Here is a 21,555-nt window from a genome sequence, read left to right on the forward strand (position 1 = left end):
GCTTTAAAACCCACATGAAATATGTAGGGTAGTCACTCTTTTGAGACCTCATTTACTCATTCATTCAAGTACATGGAATCCTAGACAGTCTACTGGGCACAAGGTTTGAAGTGAATATTTGGATGTACTTCTAGCCCCTGAGTCTAATAAAGCTTTTGTGTGTATATCTGGACAACTAAAATGAATAAATTGTCCACTTACAAATCATAAAACTACCCTGGATGTACAGGGTGTGTTCTCCATGCAGCTTGAACATATCTGTCTTCAGTTATTTTCTGAGGACTAACAACCACCACAGCTTTGGGTTTTTTCCTCTCTCCTCCCTCTTTCTCCTTCCCACCTTCTGGGAGCTCTTGCTGCCCGTTGCCATGACGACCAGAGTGAAAAACCTTGGAACCTTATCTCTTACTATGGGCACATGTCTCCCCATAAGGACATTATTGTGTGTCAGCCAAACTGGACACTGGGGGCTGTTCTTTAAATATACCATTAAGTCATGTTGAAATTGGCACTCTAGAGGCTAGATTATGATGGAGTTTAGTCAAGGACCTAGGAATTTTCAAATCTTGCTTTTGACTAGCCATTCCTTTTTTTTTTTTTTCAAAGAAAACATGTGCATTCATAACAAAGCCAAGTATAGGAATGCTCTTTTACTAACTGGGGCTTCACATCTAAACCCCATGTAGAGTTCTAGTGAGCATATCTGCCTTTTGGGCTAAGTCTGGTTGACCTGAGAAGGCTGCTTAACCACTAAGAGACTGGAAGAAAGACTTCCCAGCTCAAGCCTGTCTTCTGCACCCCAGGTTCAAGTAGCCATCCGCCTGTTGGACATCCCCCCTTGGACATCTCAAAGTCATCTTCGTCTTAACAGTCCTTCCCACCCTTTTCTTCTCTGGTCTTCCTCTTCTCCATAAACAGCTCCATCACCTTGGCAGTGACCCAAGCTAGAAACCTGAGAGGCATCCTGATTTTCCCCTTTACGTCACTTCCCCCTATCTTCATCAAGTCCTGTCAGCTTACCTCTGACACAAAACTAGAAGAGAGGTGCTCTTCTCCTGTGCTCCTACCCACCACTTCAGAGAAAATGTGGCTCTCTTCTGCCTGGACTATTTTAATAGCTTCTGACTGTCCTCCCTGATTCCATGGGTTTTGCCTGAGTCCTTCTTTGTAGAGTAGCTAGAGTGCTCTTTTCAAAGATGAGTCAGATTGAATGACTGTGCTCTTTAAAATTCTTCTTGGCTTCCCGTTATATTTGGAATAAAACCCATAGTCTTCACCCTGGTCTGCATGGCCCTGCCCTGTGCTCTCCAGCTGTCATTCTTACCACTCTCCAACTGGCCCCCAATCCAGTCACACTCAACTCCTTTCAACTCCCCATGTGGCTTGTAAATACATGTCTCTAATTTCCTCCAAAGTCCAACAGCTGCCTAGGTCCTGCTTTTCCCACAAAGCTCTTTTCTCACCTCCAGGCCTTTACACTTTCTACTCCTTCTGCCTAGAACTCATTTCCCAGCTCTGCCAGCTCTTTGTAGGGTGGCTGCTTCCTTCTCAACCTTGAGGTCTCAGTTAAATGCAGCTCCTCAGCAAGACTCCTCTGACCATCCTATCCTAAAGTGCCTGTCCCCATCTCTTCCCTATCAGGGCACCCTATTAATTCCTACATAAGATTTTCCACAACAAGTAGCTCTGTTGGCCATTTATTTGTGTATATATTGTTTGTCTCCCCAACTAGGAAGGTAAATTACTTGAGGGAAGGGATTAGATTGGTTTTATTCCTAATTGGTGGCAGTCTATATCTGTTAGATACATGAATGATCCTAAATATCTGTTGGATATATGAACAATCCTATCTGCAATTATACCAGTGGCCTCTGGACCCAGGAAAGAAATATGAAACTTGTTTCCCTCTTCTTCCTTCACTCTCTGATTCAGAGTCTTGACAGGTGGAATTCTGCTTAGATGATACAAACGAAGAATTTTGATGAAGCGATCATTAACTGAGGCATGGGTCAGGGTAAGAAAACCAATATAGGGTGTTCATTGTATACCCCAAAGACTAGGGGCCAAAGGGAGTGAATGGTGTTCCCAGAGCCCAGGTAAGGCATTCCTGTGGAGGAAGCTGCCCAGTTAAACTTAGGCTGTGTCTTAGAGGAACGTAGCCACTGTGTGATTGGTGGCAGCTAACCAGACAGGAAGAGCCTAAGAATTACACCATCCTTTCTTACTCTCCCCTCTTCACTCCATTCCCCTCCATGACTAAGGCCAAATGAAAACCAGTCAGCAAGGAAGTCAGTTAATAAACCAGTTCATAGAAGGTTTACCTTCTAGAGCCTTCTAGAGCCCAGAGCAGGTAATACATGGAGATTAACCAGCACCGTTGTTCAATTTTAACAGCTGGAATTTGCACTGGTCTTGCTTCTATGACTTAATAATCAAATTTTGGAGTTTGTGCTTGGAATTTAACTACAATTTCTATTGTTATGTCTAAGAAAAAGCAACTTTGATTTCTAAATAACCAACTTACTAATAAACATGAGAACACAATTCCTGAGGTTATTGGGCCTGCCTATATAAGGAACAAGTGGGTGAAGTGTTTTTCTTAGCTTAACTCAAGAAAAAGAAAACTCCTATAATCTTATTTGGCCACCTCATATATTGAATTATGAAGACTATGGTTGATATACATAGTATCATCACAAAATCAATGGGACCAGTAAATCTGATTTCTAGTTTCTGTCAAACTGGTTGCAGAGAAAATAGAGCAAGAATTTTTTATTTTTCCTGAGTCAAAAATACTTCAAGTCTTTGAGTTCTAGGTTTTAACCTACTCTGAACAGCTGCTGTGTGAGAATGTCCATAGCTGACTCATTTTACTCTACAAATAAAAAACTGCACCCTGGTTTATTTTAGAGATATTGGTCATCTTGGAGATTTTACAGACATATGCTCGGAGAAAAAAAAAATAAGTCTTCCTGAAAGCTGATAATGCAGCCTGGGGGAAAAATCTCATTTCATCTTTGCAACTTCATCATCAGGAGCAAAGGCCTGCTTACGTAGCTGGGAGGAATCACATTATCAATACACAACCCCTCTCTAAAAATCTTGGGTTTAGAATTTGGCTTGAAAGCTCAGACAGTTAAACTGCGTGTTTGGATAGGTGCAGAGGGGCCCTAAGCTGAAGAAGCAGCTGCCCAGTTGATTTTGTCTTTGTTAATTAAGTGCTAGATCTGTGAATGAACCCCCCACAGCGGCAAACAGCAACCTTATCGCCAATTCATTTTTCTCTTTGCTTAAAATGTTCTACACATTGGAAATAAGAATCACCAAAATTAAATTAGAATATTTGTCCCATTTGTCCTCCCTCTGCATTGTGTAACCAGAAAACATACAATATATTTATTGTGTTTATTGATTTATTTAGGCTTAGAAGATAACAGAATGCTGGGTTGGGAGAGGCTGTATTTTATCTTGTCCCTATGTAGAAAAGAAGCAAATTGCTCTCAACCTTCAAATGTTTGAAATGCAGAAGCTTGTAAGGAAAATTCAAATTTGCCTCTGATTTCCCTGCATTCAGAGATTCCACAGACAGAAAAATTCTCTCTTAAAATAACTATGTACCACCTGGCTTATATCCTAAGAGAAGCAGGGCGGATAATAAAGTAAAATATAAGTTTAGTGGAAAAGTACTTGGAAAGCCAATTTGTAACAATAGAGATCTTAATTAAATCACCCAGGACCATATTTCATAATGATATGCACCAGGTGTTTCTGCTTCCATTTAATTAACTCAGCATTATTCCTATTTTAGAAATGACACATACAGTTGGGATGTATCCAGCTGAAATAAATATCAGCATAAAGCACGATGATTTTAAAATGTGCTTTTTAAATGTACATACTAAAATGACTTCATATCTTTCACTCTGTATGGACTGACCTTAATGGGTCACCGGATTAAAGAAGGGGGCGGGGGTGACTGGGGCAGGTTGTAGCTCAGTGGTAGAGCACTTGTCTGTCATGCACAAAGCCCTGGGTTCATCTCCAGCACCAGGGGGAAAAAATGCAGTAGAAATAAGACAGTTCCACATTGATAGACAAGAAAACACAATAGCATGGTTTTATGGAAATTAAGCTTGAAAATGCAAGGCATTCACTGGTTTCCGTCAGAAACCTCTCAGATGTGGGAGAACTATGTGTGAGGGTTGGACTTCCATTTTTCCAAATAGGAGGAATTTGTCTGCTGGATTCAACCGGCTGATAGTGGATGGAAAGGATTACTGCAGGTCCCACTTGGCAGGCTGCTCCATAGAAACCCATATGCTCTCTGACATTGATTATAATTATTTTTCCATCATTCCTAGGTTATGTTCTTAGCAGGAATGTGAGCCAACTCTCTCCCAAGGAAGGCTCCTGCTGTGAATCCATCTCTGGCAATGAATCTTTAACAAAAGATCAAGAACTTGACATTTATTTTTGTGCGCAAGAGAAAAATGTGTGCAATGTTGGAAACAAATATAGGTATAGCAAGTGCTTCTAAATAGTTGTAGGGAGGAGCAGTGGAATAAGAAGAAATGTTACACAATGGGCTGGTGGCTTTACTTCTGTGAAATAGCAACTAATGACTAGATAGGGAATATGTGGACTGTACACTGTTAAGCTTTAAAGTCTTTTCAAAGTAGCAGGGTGGGGTGATATGTTTATTATTTTGAGCCAGGTATATTTTATGATTTTTTTATATCCACCTGATCATTCCGGGAGATTAATGGTGGTTAAAACAGAAACTCAGGATAATATTGAAAAAAACAGAAAAGGCAATTATTTTCATTCTAATGGACTATAGACTAGCAGAGATAAGAAGAAAAAACATTTGTTATTGTTGTTGTACAGAAAAAGCATGTGCATTCAAACTTGTGAATTCGTTAATCCGAGTTGGGGGAATGTGTTTGGTGGAAAGGTTAAATAAAGTACTTGGTGAGAATTTCACAGTGTGAGGATTTGTCATCTTCAAATCGTCCACCTACAGTAAAGAAATTTTTTCAAAATTAATTTTAAACACAACAGATGCAGAAAAGGTGTGGCTGTCTGAAAATTACCAAATGAAATATAAAAGGGTGTCAGCTTCTCTCCTGAAGGATGGTTATTTCTATCTCATGGTTTAGTGCACTGTAATGATTAGTTTCCCTATTAAAATTACATGTAGGATATAATTAAGTAAATCCTCCAGGTTATATGTCTTAAAATTTCGCTAGCTAAAAGATTCACCAGAGGAAGTAATAAGTACTTTAATAAATCCTTTGGACCATAAATTTAGTTCAGATGGAACTTAAAGTCAGCATAAACCTCGTCATAGGTACTTTATAGCCACTGGATGGGTAAATATTTTTTTGCTGACTTTGACTCTTCTAAGCTTTTGGATAAAGTTCCTAATGGTATTCTTGTTTCTACCCTTGTAAAAAATTTAGTCCAAATTGGTATGTACATGTTTATACATGAGAATGGAATTAAATGAAAAGTTCTGATTTAAAAAGGAAGCCACATATTACTGAAAACTAAAAATTTGTCATGGTAATGAACTTGTGAATACTTCATCAAAATTCATTGCAGGAAGATAAATCACCCAACCCTGTAATAGAGGTTTTTAGCTATGGAAAATATATAGCATTCCTCATTTTGTATGTGCTTATATGTACATGGTGTTGGGAGTGAATCCTGGGCCTCATGCATGCTAAGCAAGTGCTCTACCACTGAGCTACAGACCTGCCTCCACTTTTTAATATATATATTTACATTTGGTTATATAATCACAATTTAATTTTAATCTCAAATTTGGATGGTAATTATTATTACATCTAATAAAAATATATTTCTAGTGATAACTACAGTTTCTTGTACTTGAGGCCTATTTGTATCTTCTTGGCCTGGCATAATCAAGCTAGAGGCTGTTTTCCCACTGAAAGTAAAGTTGTACTTAGGAAAAGAAAGATTTTTCCAGAGCTAGAAAAATGAACATATTCATCAGGAAAGAAGAAAGCTAATGAATTCTTATCCAATGTCTTATATCTCCCATTAGAATAACAACTAATATTTATTAAACTTGCCATGTTCAAGGTTTATTTGCTAAGTGTTTCACATGTGTTCTCTTATTAAATTCTCAGAAAATTCTTAGATATTCTGTATATTTGAACCCCCAACAACCCAGCAAGAGAGATAATATTATCCTTATTATACAGCAAGAAACCTGAAGCTTAGAGAGTTTATTTGCCTAAAGTCAAATAGAGAGAAAGTCCTCCTTTGTAATCATCTGTGTCAGTTGGGTCTCTCAGGAAACAGACAATGAGATGGAGTTCAGAGAACAAGCCATTGATTTAGAGCAACTGCCTATTAAAGGGGGAAATAAAAAAAAAAAAGAAGCAGCAGGTTGAGATAGAGAAACCCTTTTGGACTATGATGGGGATCTGACACTTGTGACAGATAAGTCACCTCAGAATGCAATGCAGATCTGACAATTTTGACCAACTGAAATATGTGAGGGAGTGAGCCTTGAGGTAAGTGGTAGGAGGGAACAGCAAATTCAAAGATCCTGAGGCAGGCGCAGGCTTGCAGAGCAATGAGGTCCAAGTGTAGCGATTAGGATTTATTCCTTTGCCCTACCTTCAAAATATGCTCCAGTCTGGGGGAAAAAAATCAATAAATGGGCAAAGGAACTGAACAGACACTTCACAGAAGAAGTACAATTGTATGGAGTGCAGCGATTAAAGAGTTGGGGGTAGAAGATGAGGTCAGGGGAGTAGCAGGTTCACACCATCCAGGCCCTTTGACTGCCCTTGGAGTTTTGTGGGTTTTATGCAATATCAGGTGGCGATACAGTACAGTGCTTTAGGGAAAGAATGACTGGGTTAACTTATATTTTAAGAGAATTTATTTGGTTACTATGTTGGTGGCTGGGGCAGGGGTGTAGAAGTGGAAATGCAGACAGGTAGGTAGATATGGAGATTTTCAATAAAGTTTCCTTTTTTGGGGCTACCAGGGATTGAACCCAGGGGCTCAACCACTGAGCCACATCCCCAGCCCTTTTTATTTTTTATTTTGAGACAGGGTCTCTCTCTAAGTTGCTTATGGATTCACTAAGTTGCTGAGGCTGGCTTTGAACTTGTGATCCTTCTACCTCAGCCTCCTGAGTATCTAGTGTTACAGGTGTGTACCACCACCCCTGGCTGGAGTATGTGCATATGTATATGAACTTTTTTATTTTATTTTATTTTTTTTTAAAGAGAGAGTGAGAGACAGTGAGAGAGAGGGAGAGAGAGAGAGAATTTTTTTAATATTTATTTTTTTAGTATTTGGCGGATACAACATCTTTGTATGTGGTGCTGAGGATCGAACCTGGGCCGCATGCATGCCAGATGAGCGCGATACCGCTTGAGCCACATCCCCAGCCCCTTATTTTATTTTTTATTTGTTCTTTTTATTACACATGAGAGTAGAATGTATTTTGACAAGTTCTACATACAGGAAGTATAACTTCACATTCTTGTGGGTTGCACATGATATGAAGTTACACTGGTCATGTATTCATATATGAACATAGGAAAATAATGTCCAATTCATTCTACTGCCTTTCATATTCCATCCCTATCCCTTCCCTTCATTCCTCCTTTGCCTAATCCAGTGAACTTCTACTCTTCCCCCCACTCCTCCCACCTTGGTGTGTGCTAGCATCCACATATCAGAGAGCATGTTCAGCCTTTGGTTTTCTGGGATTGGCTTATTTCTCTTAGCATGATAGTCTCCAGTTTCATCCATTTACCAGCACATGCCATAATTTCATTCTTCTTTATAGCTGAGTAATATTCAATTGTGTATATATACCACATTTTCTTTACCTATTCATTTGTTGAAGGGCATCAAGTTTGGTTCCATAGCTTAGCAATTATGAATTGAGCTGCTATAAACATTAATGTAGCTGTGTCACTATAGTTTGATAATTTTAAATCCTTTGGGTATAAACCAAGGAGTTGACCAATTGGGTCAAATGGTGGTTCCATCCCAAGTTTTCTGAGGAATCTCAAAATTGTTTTCCAGATTGATTGCACCAATTTGCAGTACCACCAGCAATGTAGGAGTGTAAGTTTTTTTTCCCACATCCTTGTCAACATTTATCGTTACTTGTATTCTTGATAATTTCCATTCTGACTGGAGAGAGATAAAACCTTAATTTAGTGTTAATTTGCATTTCTCTAATTGCTAGAGATGTTGAACATTTTTTTCATATATTTGTTGACCAATCGTATTTCTTCTGTGAACTGTCTGATCAGCTCCTTTGCCCATTTATTGATTGGGTTTTTTAATTTTGACTGGAGCATTTTTTGAAAGTAGGGCAAACAAACCTTTTTTTCTTTCTTTCTCTCTCTCTTTTTTTTTGGGGGGGTGGGGGTTGGCGTACAGGGGATTTAACGCAGGGGCACTCTATCACTGAACTATATCCTCAGCCCCCCTTTAACTTTTTTTTAAATTTTATTTTGAGGCAGGGTCTCATTAAGTTGCTGAGGCTGGCCTCAAACTTTCAATCCTCCTGCCTCAGTTTGGGGAATTGCAAGGATTATAGGCATGCACCACCATGTTTAGGAAGCAGACAGAATTTTTTGATGAGTCAAATATTGGAATGAAAGAAAGAAGGGGATCAAGGATGACTCCAAGGATTTTTGCTCTGAGCAACTGGAAGTTTGGGATAAAATCACCGTCCTTTTAAAATTAAGTCTGAGACACTGTGTTAGTCAGCTTCCTATTACTATTGTATGATTCCTGAGGTAATTAACTTACAAAGAGAAAAGGTTTGTTTCTGCTCACTGTTTTGGAGGTTTCAGGCCATGATCAGTTGGTTCCGTTTCTTTGGGGCCTGTGGTGAGACCGCACATTGTGGCGGGAGGACATGGTGGAGCAAAATCACCCACTTCCTGGTCAGGAAGAAACAGAGGAAAAGATAGGTGTACCACAATCCCTTATGAGGGCACAACCCCTAAATCCTCAAGATTTCCTATAAGGTCCTACCTGCCAAAGGTCCCACAACCTCCTTCTTGCACCACCCTGGGGACCAAGCCTTTAACAAATGAGCCTTTAGGGGACAGTTAAGATCCACACTATAAACAGATTCCTATTAGAGATCCAAGGTTTGACCCTTAGACCTTCAAGGAAGAAGCCTAGAATAGAAACACATATTTGGGATTTATCAGAGCATGCTGGTATTTAAAGCTGTGAGACTGAATGAAATGTAACTATAGACAGAGAAGAAATGTGAGCACTCAGTCCTGGAACATTGTACCTTTGTAGGTCACGGAGAGAGGAGGAACCATTAAAGAAGACAGAGAAAGAACAGCCATTGAGGTAGGTGCCGTTGTATAGAGTGAAGAAAACACTTCAAGGAGGAAATGATCAGCTGTATAAAAGGTGCTGATTCATGGACAAGACACAAGGAAGACAGGATCTTCATTACTGGATTGAGCAGTGTGAAGCTTTTATCATTTATTGTTATCGTCAATGTTATCTATGGACATTTCTTGATTTTCTGTCTCCTCCCACTCAAATGTAAGTTCTGAAACATTCTACTTCATTTACTACTACACCCCTAGTGTCTAAAACAACATCTGGCATTGAGTAATTGCTCAATAAATATTTTTCAAATGTTTCTGAACTGGGGAAAAAAAACGGTGAAAAAGGAGGAAAAGAAATTTTTATTTCTCAGTTTATCTCTGTACAAAGATATCTTACTATTTATATTTTGATACAAGAAGTAATGGTATAACACTTTCCAATTACACTCAAATCCAATTACACTCAAAGATAGGTGTACTACAATCCTTTATGAGGGCATAACCCCCCAAACCTCAAGATTTCCTATAAGGTCCTACCTACCAAACGTCCCACAACCTCTCGTAGGCAAAGGTTTAACCTCGCTATTACTTATCTGTAAAGGAGCTAAATAATAACAAGATAATGTTTGAGACTTTACCCAGAACGAAACCCATTATATAGTAGGTACTCAATAAATGCTCTGTAAATCTGGAAGGGTCACATGAACCAGACCACACAGTGGCACACCAGTTCATTATAGCTATACAAGTCATTTGCCATCAGAAGTTTCATTTATTGGAGAAGCGATTTATCATATCTCTTCTCTGTCTATATTCATGTTTCAGTCTCACATTTCATTCAGTCTCACAACTTTAAATACCAGGGAAAAAAAAAAAAAAGGAAACATTGCTAGTAGGCTACATTTCCAACAAAATGCTCTTGAATGTGTCAAGATGGGATGAGGGCCATGATATATTCAGATTAATGTTACTATTATGGTTGTTTCACATTAAAATGTGAAAAGCTTTGAGACTTTTTACAGACTGCCTTGTGTCTTACTGTGGAGTCTACAGTTCAAGCATCATGACATTACAGACCTAACATGGATAGACTTTGGAGAGACCACATTCCCCTACACCTATCCCTTCTCCTAGGTCACCCCAATCTAACTTTATAGAAGGCATCTGAGGAAGGGGGGCAGGTGCTAAGACTTAGAAAGACTGTTAAGTTTGTTTTGATCCAAATTTTCACCTTAAAGTTTAACTTGGAAGCTTCCAAAGGCTCTTGTAGGTTTTAAGTAAGTTAAGATTATATTTTAAAGGAGATTGGCCTTTAGCAAGGAAAAAAAATGTGCTGAGAGAGGAGGTTTTTAAGTGAGGGTAAAATACCCAGTTGGAGTTGAGAGTTATTCTGGATTATCGCTTAAGCGGCCTGGGCAGGCTGCCAAATCTTTTGAGTTAATATTTCTTCTCTTTTGTTGTCTAGGATTAGGCAACAGCACAGCCTTCTGTCATCTTGCATTTCTTTGTCTATGGAACCTGCAGTTTCTTTAGACCCAGGATATTTGACCATCATCTTTCCCCTAGAAGATGTGCAGAATTGATGACATTTTGGTATTGATGTACTGATACCAGATAGAGTGGGGAGATGTCTGGGAAGTGATTAAAGTTCTAATTCTTTGAAAATTTGTGCTTATGGGAAGATACTAAATACTACAAGGCGTTAAGAACTTGAAAGACAAATATTTAGAGAAAAACCCCAAGGGCAAACTTTTCCAAATAGGGACAAAGTTTGCATAAGCTTGCCAATTCTTCTCATCTCCCTTGACAATACTATATTTTTTTCTGTGCCAGAAATTGAGTTATTATAGTGACAGATGACGAGAGACTGAATCAGAAAGGATGGTGAGGTGTGACACCATGAGAAAAGATTTTGAAGTCTTCAAGTGTGCCCTTCAAGGTGACTCAAAACATCACCTTTGAGCTCCTTGTTTGTCCTTTGTCTTCACAAGGACAATAACATCTTCCCAGTGACTGCGCCTGACTTGTCTTTTGTCATTATTATTATCACATTTACTTGGCACTTCCTAATATTAGATGCAGTGTTAAGTGTTTTACATGTTACTCCATTTTTACTTCTCACTGAAGAATCTGTGAAGGGAGAACTATTGACATTCTTACTTTAAACAGGGAAAACAGGTTTAACCCCAGCGTGGACATGGGACATAGGTCACTAGCTGAGGCACTGAAAAGGGGAACAAACACAATTAAGAACAACTTAACAAAGGTAAAATGTACTTAACTGGGATTAAGAGAAGGCAGAGGTCAGAAACATGCTTTCCTGATGTCTCTAGGACTTTATGATTAAAACCATATACAGGCACATTCGAATTTTCATTCATTCATATTATGTTTTTCTACATGAGTCAGGCACTATATCAGGACTAGGAACACAATAATGAACAGATGCAGATTGCAGCATATTGTAAGACAGATAATTCAATATTTGTGATGCCATATGATATGGAGCAGTGTTTCCAAAACTTTTCTGAAGATTGGAACCTTCTGGGCTGGTTTTTAAATACACAGATTACCAGTCTTCTCTCATGGAAATTCTGAGGTTCTAGAATCTGGTTTTATTTTATTTTTTTCTTTTGCAGTGCCAGGCATTGAACCCAGGGACTCACACATGCTAGGCAAACACTCTGCCACTGAGCTACACCTATGACCTCCAGAATTTGTTTTTGTAACAAATATTAAAGTTGAGTCTTATTCTATTCAGGAAAATTTGGGAAGAATTAATGTGAAGGTGTGCACTCATGTGCTCTAAGAAACTAAGGGTGGGGTATCTACCCAGCCTGGAGAGGTAGGGATGGCTTCATAGAGGAGGTGACAGCTGAAAAGGAGGTAGCAGCAGTTGTTCCATCCCCCAGCAAGGGTAGTCTCATGTTCCAGGGTGTGAAAGTGTGAATAAGCACCGACCTTTTTAAGATGTGGAAAGCAATCAGACATCACTGAAACACAAAATATACAAAGAGAAATAGGAAGGGCTGAGGCTGAAGAGAAAGGGTCAGATTATGAAGATCCTAGAGTGCCGTGTGAAGAAATTTAGACTTTTTGTTTATTTGGCACTAGGGATTGAACCCAGGAGTGCTTTACCACTGAGCTACATCCCTGAGCAGATTTTTTTTTATGTTTTTGAGACAGGGCCTCGCTAAATTACTGAGACTGGCCTCGAATTTACAATCCTCCTGTTTCAGCCTCCTGAGTGGCTGGGATTCCAGGCAAGCACCCTTGTGCCTGGTGAAATTTAGATTTTTAGATAGCCTAGGATTTTATATTTTGATATTTTGAGTTACTTATAATATTTATGTATCCACACTTATATATATAATTTTTATTTATTTCCATGTTAATATTAGACATAATTATATGTGTATGTATTATAGATTATATACTGCAATTTTATATTTACTGAAACTAATTCCTTTTAAATTTTTCTTAGACGAGATTGGCAAGACATTACAAAGTAAACTAGAGATTGGTTTCTCTAGTCCTAAGGAAAACACTGTTGGCCACTCGGCAGGCAGCAGATATGGTTGTGTGAATGAAGGGAGTCAACATGAGAGCCTCCACAGAGAGAGGTCTCACAGGGAATTCACCAGGAAAGGTGGAACAGACGTCTCTTCCTTCATGAAGCCTCTGTTAAAAAACAAAGAGATTTTTCCCCCTACTTTCTAAAGACTGAAATCTTTTTATACAAAATTAGGTCTAATCACTTAGGTACAAAAAACTGAAACCTCCAAGTGCTTTCAACAATGTTCTTTACTGCTTTTTAATCACCAAGTATAAGCAAACCCTCTGTATTAATTATAGCTGAGGCCTGGGCAGGGAAACTTCTCTGCCCTCCCTCACCCCAGTTCACATAACTCTCCTCTGTGCTTCTGTATTACCTTGTGTGTGTCTAACCATTCAGCATGCATATATTACATACTTATTTGCTTGTATGTTTATTATTGTGTATTATATGCTTCTTTGCCTCTATTTCATTGTGATCTCTGAAGGCAAAGAATATGATTTTATCATTTTTGTGTCTGTAAGAGTGAGTAAAAGCAAGTCATAAGCATTCAGTAAACCCCTTTTGAGTTAAAGAAAGAGACATTGAGAGAGAGAAAGAATACTGTTTATTCTTTGCAACCATAACTTTTATTACCAGAACTTTTGACTGCTCTAAGCTGATTTCAAGAACAAATGCTTTGTCTGCAGCGACTTAAAATCTAGTATCTCATATAATTAAAAAACCGAGTTCAAGTGATCCCTGCTATTCAGGAGACTAAGGCAGGATGTAAAGTTCAGGGCCAGCTTGGAAACTTAGTGAGATCCTCTCTTAAAAGAAAAAAGGGCTGGGCTATCACTCAGTGGCAGAGCACACCTGGGTTCAATCCTCAGTACCACACACACACACACACACACACACACACACACACACACACACACTCACAGATCTGCTCTTCTGTTAGTATGAATCAATTCAGTAAATTATAACTGTGAATAAATGCAGCACATGTAAGGCAGATTTTTCACTGAGAGTTGATAATGTCATTGTCTATGTTTGAAAGAAGAAATTTCAAGTCAGTGGTTCTAAAAGCTAAAGGCAAAAACTTTTAATATTAACTTCCAGAAACTTTGATTCACATGAGCTTGTTGTTTAACCATGAAACCTTTTTTTTTTACATGAAACTTGTTAGATTTACATGTAAGATACATAAAAAATCCCTTAGTACAGAAAACTATTACTTTTTATTTTACATGCATCAATTCTCTCATTTTAGAAAACATTTAAAAATATTTTCCATTCCATTTCATCTTCAATTTAGTTTAGTCCTGCTTTTGTAGTCTGGCTCAATATCCCATGATTATTGCATCAAAACAATGAAATATTTCAAAACAACCTCTTCTTTTTATACAACAGTTAGATTTCTGGAAAAATAACCCATGATTTCCTTTTGTTGTGTCACTTCAAATTTTCCTTATTAGAAACTTTCTAATTGCCTTTTTTTTTTTTCCCCAGGGGATTGAACCCAGTGCCTCCCAAATGCTGGGCAATCTACCACTGAACTATATCCCTTGTCCTCTAATTGTTTTGTTTTGTTTTTGTGCTGGGTATTGAACCCAGGGGCGATCAACCACTGAGCCACATTCCCAACCCTTTTTATATTTTATTTAAAGACAGGGTCTCACTGAGTTACTTAGTGCCTCACTAAGTTTCTGAGTCTGGCTTTGGACCCACAATCCTCCTACCTTAGCCTCCTGAGCCACTGAGATTATAGGCAGGCATCACCGTGCCTGGCTAATGGTTTTTCAGTGTTTACAAATCTATTATTTTAAAATAATTTTATCCAGAAAAAAACTTACTATAATTAGTTATAAAAACTGAAACCTATTAAAGTAATAAAGCCTTGTGTTAAAACATTTTTGGTTATTTGTGACAAGTAAAACTGAAACGTCAGACTTCAAAAGGAATTGGTTTGCCCCCATATACCCCGCCAAAATAGATTTGCTTTGGTAAAGCGATCTCTTGCTTAAAGTAGACATATAGTATTCTCTGTAAGAACAACTTCTATGAGACTCTGTTGTTATCTATCAAAATCTTCATTGAGTGGGGAATTGTACATCAGTCCAGTGAAGTTTTGTGAAACATTAATTTGTTTTAGGAAAAGAAATAAAATTATAAACAGAAAAAAGATCTAGAAAAAAGTCAATGTAAGTCCATAAGCAATTTGGATTTATCAAAGAAAGCTGCTATTTGTATTTATGAAATGGAGCAAAATGTTGGCAATCCTTATCTTCTTTTGTTGGGTTGCCTTACATAGGATCCTGATGGTTGAGGCAAAATAGAATCTTACCCTCGTTGTGCATGGAAATTATCTGGGAAGGTTTTTAAAAAATGTCCATGCTCAGACATTTTGATGTACTATTGTCTCCATCTAACTGTCATGGGACCCATAATAATATTTATTTTTACTGTGGCAAAATACATAATCATTTTTAAGGGCATTAAGTAAGTTCAATGGCATTAAATAAGTTCACATTGTTGTGCAACGATCACCGCCCTCCCTTTCCAGAACTCTTTTCATCTTCCCAAACAGAAATTCTGTACCCATCCTGCTCCTTTTCTTTTGGTAACCACCATTCTACCTTCTGTCTCTGTGAATTTGACTGTGGTAGGCAACTCATATAATCAGAATCATATAATAATTATCCTTTTGTGATTGGCATGTTCCACTTTAGCATAATGTCTGTAAGACTCATCCATGTTGCAGTATGTATCAGAATTTCTTTCCTTTTAAGACTGAATAGCCAGGTGCAGTGATGCATGCCTGCAATCCCAGCGGCTCTGGAGGCTGAAGCAAAGAGGATGGCAAGTTCAAAGCCAGCCTCAGCAACTTCGAGAGGTCCTAAACAATTCAGTGAGACCCTGTCTCTAAATACAATATTAAAAAAGGTGTGGGAATGTGGCTCAGGAGTTAAGGCCCCTGGTTTCAATCACAGGTACCAAAAAAATAAATAAATAAATAGATAGATAGATAGATAAATAAATAAATAGATAAATAAAGACTGGATGATGTTCCATTTTATGTATATACTATATTTTGTTTATCCATTCATCTGTTGATAAACTTTTGGTCAATTTCCACTTTTTGGCTATAGTGGTACAAATATCTATTCAAGTCCCTGATCTCAGTTGTCTTGCGTATATAATCATAAGTGGGATTGGTGGATCATATGGTAATGCTATGTTTAATTTTTTGAGGAACTGCTATACTGTTTTCCACAGCAACTGAACTAATTTACATTCCCACTGGCAATTCACAAAGATCCCAATTTCTCAGCATCCTCCCCAACATAAGTAAAAATTTAAACTTTATATAACACTTGATATTAAAATTTTTTCTACACCTCATATTTAGTTATTCTGTGTTTCTAGGTTGCCTGGTACTTTTTGATCCAATACAAAAGTTTAAATTCTTGGGCTGGGGTCATAGCTCAGTGGTAGAGCGCCTGCCTAGCATGTGTGAGATCTGGGTTTGATCCTTAGCACCCTATAAAAATAAGTAAATAAAATAAAGGTATTGTAACTTAAAAATTTTTTTAAAAGTTTAAATTCTTATACCTTTTCTGATTATAAAGGCAATATACAGTCACTGAAAACCTATAATTCATGTAATCCATCTTTTTCCAGCCTTCACCAAGCTGACAGTAACTTGAAATTTTACTGGCTCTTTTTCCAGGCAAATCTGCTTTCTTCTTGCTCTGTTCTGACCTAAATTAAAATGTTCCTGGAAGTTCTCAGAAGTCTCTGCAGAAGCGGGGGAGCAGTCATTGATGTAATTACCAGGGGAGCCACTGGAGGGCAGCAGCTCCTTCTCACCCTTGACCCCAACCCTGGGAGCAGGTTGCCATCAGGCCAATGCTTTCCTGAATCAAGAAGTTCTTAAAGTTGAATTGTGTGACAAGTACACAGAAACAGAGTCTGTCTCTTCCAAACTTAGTCACACTTTGTCACCCGGGTTTCGTAGTGTCTCATGTGGTGACTCAAATGCTAATCCAAGTCTAAGATTAGTTGCTGATTGAGAAAGTGGAAGGAAAAAAAAAATGACCCTGATGGCCTACATTTGGCAGCTAATGAATAGTCCATAATGTTCCCTCACTGAAGGTAAACAGTTTTCACAGAATAACAACAGTATTCAAACAAGGTCACTCGGTAATTATGGGAGAACAATACAGTAACAAGGAAATACCATAATCATATCTGAATGTGGACAGAGCAAAGGATATATGTATATATGTATGTATTTTATGTATATGTATATATATAGAGAGAATATATATGTATTTTGTTTTCTATATCTGTATGGAGAAACTGTATTTATATATTTTGTTTTCTGAAAATGTACAATGAACATGGATTACTTTTACATTAATGGAAAATGGTATATTTTAAAAATAATAGTGCTTAAGAATATAGCAGGGAAACTTAAAACATCCCCTTTATGTTTTTTTTTTTCCTTGCTTAACACATCAAAATTAGCTGCTGCTACCTTCTCACTTTTTCTGTTTTCTAGCCCTTTATTGCTCCTCCCTCTTTTGCTCTCCAAATGCTTCTTTTCTTGGCTCATGCACACATTTTCACCTCTTTTTTTTTTCTTGGTTTTTTTTTTGTGGGGGGGGGAAATTTTTTTTTTTTAAAGAGAGAGTGAGAGAGGAGAGAGAGAGAGAGAGAATTTTTTTAATATTTATTTTTTAGTTTTCGGCGGACACAACATCTTTGTTGGTATGTGCTGCTGAGGATGGAACCCGGGCCGCACGCATGCCAGGTCATCGCGCTACCGCTTGAGCCACATCCCCAGCCCCATTTTCACCTCTTTTATTCCATTCTTTCCTCTGAGTTCTGCTGCAGGGCTGTGAGCTCTCAAACGGATACCAGCTTCTGACAAACATGGTAGAGAAGAGCACTTGTGAACCACGTCTTCCTGCCCAGCTTGGCAGAAATCACTCTTCCATCTTTCCCCCCTTGTCACTGACCCTGAAAGAGACCTCAAAACACTGCCCAGTTTTGACCCAGCTAATTCCTCTTCTTGCTCTGTACCCAAAGGACTTAAAAACAGCATACTACAGGGACACGGCCACATCAATGTTTATAGCAGCACAATTCACAATAGGTAAACTGTGGAACCAACCTAGATGCCTTTCAGTAGATGAATGGATTAAAAAAATGTGGCATATATAAACAATGGAATATTACTCAGCAGTGTTTCTTTTGTGGCGCTGGGGATTGAACCCAGGGCCTTGTGCATGCAAGGCAAGCACTTTACCAACTGAGCCATATCCCCCTGCCTCAAAATTTAAAAATCATTTTTTAAATAGTGCTGGGGGAACTCAGCATATGAGTTCCCCAGGATTCAATCCCCCATACCGCAAACAAACAAAACCAAAAAATGTATAAAGTGCTTGAAAGAGTATCTGATATACATACTTAGTACCAAATAAATATTACCTTTTACTATTATCATCATCTATATTTCTTGTCAATTAAAATTATTCTAATTATAAATGGAATATAGGGTAATCATCCTAACAACATTAAAATGTAATCCTCCAGGGATAAGGTTGTGGCTCGGTGGTAAGCACTTGCCTAGCATGTGTGAGACACTGGGTTCGATCCACAGCACCACATAAAAATAAATAAATAAAATAAAGGTATTGTGTCCATCTAAAACTAAACTAAAAAAAAAAAATTAAGAAAAACCTACTTTAAAAAAAAGTAATCCTAATCCTCCATATGTGTTTAAGTAATCCTCCATATGTATCCTCATCATATATTTAAGTCAAGTGATACTTTAATTTAAAAATCTTCTCCGGGCTGGAGATATAGCACACTTTTCATGTGCAAGGCCCTGGGTTAGATCCTCAGCACCACAAAAACAAACAAAAAACAACAACAAAAAAGTACTAAAAATCTTCTTCAGCAAGAAATTTTCCAAATAAATCTGTATTTATGAAAAGATGTACTTTGGAATCTGCAATAGTCTGTTGTTTTATTACTTATTCTATCTAGAGAAATATTTCTACTTGTTTTCAAACTGTCTGAGAGACAATTCTGTGATATATTAATTTTTTCATGTAAGTAGGTAAGTAGGTATAATGAAACTTGATAATAAATCTTCATTCATGCTGAGAAGATAATCTTGAAATTTATTTAGATACAGACAGCCACTTCAGTTTATATTGTATAATTAATTAAATTTTAAAATATGAGTTATGAGTAAATTTATAGCTTTTTTTTTTTCCTCTAAAAAAGAAGGTTGAATTCATTGTGGATTTTTGGGGTATAGTAATTGTGGATAAGTGCCATTGTAAACTGTGTGAATTAGCTAAGCGAGAAACATTGAATTTTTTTCTATTGATCTAAATTATCTTGGCTCCATCAAATCCATTAGATAAAAAAAAATCTACCATCAAATTGGCTTTTCTATTTTGAAGATCAAAGTATTCAATGAGAATACTTTGTTTAAAAATGCAGTTCCATCTAAAATAAAGCCAGCTGCCTGTTAAATGGCATGCCATCAAAAATTAGGCTATCACTGATATAACTGCTTTTAAAACAAACATTAGAATTTAATTATTTTCTTTATCTCGTGTCAGTAAAGGACATTCTCACTCCCCAATTTTTAAAGTATGCTACTAAATAACAAAAGTAGAAATGCCCCAAAATTTAAAGGATAAAATTTTTTAAAATTAAATAATCAGTCTTTATTTATTGTTGCCCAAAATTAATAAACCTACTAAGCTTAAAATGTATTTTTATTATTCCAAACAGTCATTTTTTTCCGGAGTAATGGCATCTGCTTGGCATCTGGTGAGAGTCTTCTTGCTGCATTATAACATGGCTGAGGGCATCACCTGGTGAGACACAGCAAGAACGCCAAAGAGAGCTCAATTTTATAACAAAGCCACTCCCATGATAACCCACTCCACAGAACCACCATGACCAAGTACCTTCCAAAAGTCCAAATACCATTATCCTATGCCTTTGGGGGATTAAGTTTCCAATACCTAAAATGTGGAAGACATATTAAAGTCATAATTGGGAGGTTATGATAGAACAAGAAACTTCTTGTATAGACTCAAAAGGAATATCATCTATACTCCTGAAGAAAAGATTATTATATCTTAGTGAACTGAGGTGTGTGTATGTGAGGTAGATACACACACACACATACACACACAAACACACACACACACACATACACACAAACACACACACACACACACACACACACACACACACACTAGTTTAGAAATAAACAAATCCAATAAAGCAGGGCTTCCCAGCCTTTTTCATGTCATAGTGTGCAAAGAAAATGATAGTAGTTGAGCAGCACATTGGGGTAAATTAACAGAACTGCTTCCAACAGAAGACAACCACCCAAGGCTGATACTGTGCACTTGGTACTTCCACTGGTTCCCCAAAGAGCTTACGTATTCAAGTATGTGCTAGACCTAGCTCCTACCAGCTTTCTAGTGCCAGTTGTGCACATCACTTCCCAACTCTTTACTCATTGACATCTCACTAGTAACTTGAAAAATATTCATGCCATGGAAATAGAAAATCAACAAATGCTACAAATCAAGGCTTCTTTCTGGAGGCCTCGTTGTCATACATTTACCTGTACTGCACAGGGGGGGATCCATACCTCACACCATTTATAACTCATTTGTGGCATATGTATTGAGCAGCTCTGCAGGAAAGTCTAGTTTTTTTTTTATTCTCCAAATATAAATATTTTTCGGATACAAATTATATCAGACAGCTGCTGACTAATTTGATTTTATGATTCAGAATTAAAGTTTAACAGCTTCTGTGAGAAGCTTGAGTATAATTAACTTTTGGGTAAATTCACTGTGAAGCTGGAACACTATGTGTAAACCCCAGCAATCTAATTATAGATGAAACAATTTGGAGGGGGAGAATTCTTTAGTGAAATTAAAATTTTGTCCAATTTCCTTACAAGTGATGTCCGGCAATTGACAACTCCCATAGTCTCAGACAAAACTGCCAATCATATTCTTAGTTCTGTATCCTGCAAAGAGGAATAGGTGGGAAAGTCCTTGTGAAAAATAGAGATCAAAACAACAAATAAACAGGAAAAAGAATGTAGAGGTAGAGAGATAATGCAGGAGGCATAAATAAATAAATAAAGCTATTAAGAACATTCTCAGATGTTCTCAAATAATACAGAGCTATTAGAAATTGAAAACATTACAGCAGGAGCAAAAACAATAAGTGAGTTGGAAGATAAAATTGAGGAGTCTTCCAGAAAGAAGAACAAAATGATAGAAATTTGAGAGAGAGAGAAAAAAGAAAATTATGGGCTCACTGTAGACTTGACTGTTCAATATCTACCTCAAATATGAACACTTTTGGAGCCAGGATGTTGTGTGTTTCAGTCATTGCTTAGATCAAAACCAGACAGAACAGGTCCTTAAGAAATTTTTTTTTAATGAAGAGAGTTGAAGAAATTAAAAATAAAGAAAACAGAAAGGAGCAAATTACTTAAAACAAGTGTGTGTGTGTGCGTGCGCGCGCGCACGCACACACACGCACACACACACACACACACACACACACACGGAAATACCCATC

The 21,555-nt window shown here is 37.6% G+C and overlaps 1 long non-coding RNA gene across 1 annotated transcript; it reads right to left on the bottom strand.

Annotated features, from left to right (window-relative positions):
- Positions 1-19,694: 19,694 nt before the first annotated feature.
- On the bottom strand, positions 19,695-20,715 carry LOC144376087 (uncharacterized). Its single transcript, XR_013436167.1, has 3 exons — positions 20,579-20,715; positions 19,908-19,964; positions 19,695-19,811 (listed from the first exon to the last, which is right to left on the bottom strand). It is a non-coding gene; the product is annotated as an uncharacterized LOC144376087 (long non-coding RNA).
- Between the last annotated feature and the right edge of the window lie 840 nt (positions 20,716-21,555).

This window comes from Ictidomys tridecemlineatus, chromosome 3 (assembly GCF_052094955.1).
Source record: "Ictidomys tridecemlineatus isolate mIctTri1 chromosome 3, mIctTri1.hap1, whole genome shotgun sequence".
NCBI lineage: Eukaryota > Metazoa > Chordata > Mammalia > Rodentia > Sciuridae > Ictidomys > Ictidomys tridecemlineatus.